Genomic DNA, 2,404 nt, shown 5'->3' with positions numbered 1-2,404 from the left:
AATGTCCCTCTCCCCCTGCAAAAGATATTCATGTTATAATCCTTGGAAGTTGACTATATAAGACAGAAAGAATTTATGTTGCAAATGAAATTAAGGTTACTGGATCAGCAAGCTTTAAAATAGGGAATTTATTCTGGATTATCCTGCAGGTCCAGATATAATTACAGTGGTCTTTAAAAGTGGAAAAAGGGGGCAGAAGAGGACGGTCCAAGGGACATGTGACCACGGAAGAAAGACACAAAGAAACACAACATTGCTTGCTTTGAAGATGGAGGAAGCTCATAAATCAAGGAACATGCACAGGTAATAGAAGATGGAAAAGGCAAGAAGACAGATTCTCCCCCTAGGGCTTCTAAAAACCAAGTAGTCCTGCTTGCAACTTGAGTTTAACCCAGTGAGGTCCATGCTACATTTCTATCCTATAAACCAGTAAGAGAACACATTTGTGTTGTTTTAAGTCACTAAAATTGTATCAATTTGCTATATCAGCAATAGAAAACTAGTACATTATCAATATATTCTTTAACAAGGGACAAGGCCCTTGTTTGACATTTGTACGAGGGCTTTCAGTTGCAAAAGATGGGAATGCAACTCAAAAGATGACATCAATGGTTTACATAACCAACTGTGGGAAAGAGCTGCATCAAGACCTAGAACCAAGACCATCCTCCAATCCTAGCCACAATGTTTTCTAATTTTTTTTTTTTTTCCAGAATAGATTAATCCTCATAGCATGGAACTTGGCCAACTAAATCAGTGATGAGATTTAGAGATGAGATGTTGTTATCCCTGGTTTACATGCCCCACAGGGACGACATCAGGGTATCAGCATAGACTTGGTCTCTGAGGGAATTGCTCTGAGCTAGAAACCACAAGCTGTGGCTATTTCTACTACAACTATTTCAGTCAGAGTTCTCCAGAGATACAGAACTAATACGATACACAAGCATAAATAAAAAATACTACTACAAAACCATAGAAACCTTAATGAAGCAAAAATATAAACATGAGAAGTTATTGTTTCTCCACATGTACTTCCATCTAGGTCTCTACACTTCTGAAGGCAGTGTTCCCATCTCTCTAACCCTTCCTCAAATAATTCTGTACTCTTTTATTTACACCATATCATAATGACAGTTTTGGCATCCTCAACGGATTCAAATCATGTTCCTTTTTAAAATGTTCTTTAAGGTTAGGGAAAAAGAAGTCTGAGGGGGGCAAGATCAGGGCTAGAGGGTGGATGAGGTAAGGTTTCCTAATGAAATTCTCCTAGGATAGCCCTTGGTATCCTTGGAAAATGAGCAAGTGCATTGTTGTGATGGAAAACAAATCCTTGGTGGAACTTCCCTGGCCTGTTTCTCACTGATACAGTTTTCCAATCTCTTAAAACTACTTCTTAATAAATCCCCATGATGATTAAGAGTACCCCTCAGGGAACAAATCTTTACATCGAGGATCATTCCCACCCCCTCCGTACACAGGGTAGACAGGGCTGGGAAATTTAGACATTGGCTACCCAAAATGGGGGAGGCTACAAAGGCAAGAAGTGACTGGCCTACAAGCATTCAAGAGGGAGCCTAGATCCAGAGGGCTCAGGGGACTGTAGAATCCCCACTGAGTGGTTTCTAACCTGTCTGGATGTGGCTATGGGGATATGTTTCAATAGTGAATAATTGCTATAAGGACTGACTGTGAGGGTTGGAAACCTAAAGGTAGACATTTTGTAACAAAAGGAGGGGAGTGGTTGACTTTGCAGTCCTAACTTCTATGCCTGTGTGAACATAACGGGCTCTATTGACACAGTGATTAACTTAATCACTAACTAGAATGTCAGCAGTTAGCACTCATCAGCTGCTCCCTGGGAAAAAGAGGTGGGCAGTCTGCTTCCATCCAGATACATAGCCTTGGAAACCATATGGTTTTCAGTCCTATAGGGTCGATATGAGTTGGACTTGACTCCATGGGAGTGGCTTTTGTTTGGTTTATGCCTGTAGTTATTAATCCCATTTGGGAATGGGCTGTCTTTGTTATGTTAATGGACAAGTATTAGTATAGAGTGTAATTTGAGTCAATCTCCTTTGAGAATAAAAAAGAGATTAACCCCAAAATCACAGCAGAGATGAAGGAAGAGAGATGCCAAGGCACAGGGAGATCTCTAGGAAATCAGGAAGTAGAAGGTGAAGACACAAGAACTTTCTCCAGAGCCAACAGAAAGTAAAAGCCTTTCCCTCAAGATAGCGTTCTGAATTTGGATTTCTAGCTTCATAAATTGTGAAAAAATAAATTTCTGCTTGGTAAAGTCATCCACTTGTAGTATTTCTGTCAGCAATACTACACAATTATAACATTATTCATAATAGTTTATCTTACTAGATTCTTCTGTGTAAAACCAATAGAAAAAAAA

The sequence above is a fragment of the Chrysochloris asiatica genome, unplaced genomic scaffold, assembly GCF_000296735.1.
Source record: "Chrysochloris asiatica unplaced genomic scaffold, ChrAsi1.0 scaffold00099, whole genome shotgun sequence".
Lineage (NCBI taxonomy): Eukaryota > Metazoa > Chordata > Mammalia > Afrosoricida > Chrysochloridae > Chrysochloris > Chrysochloris asiatica.
The sequence above is the reverse complement of the archived record's forward strand: the minus strand, read 5'-3'. Positions refer to the sequence as shown.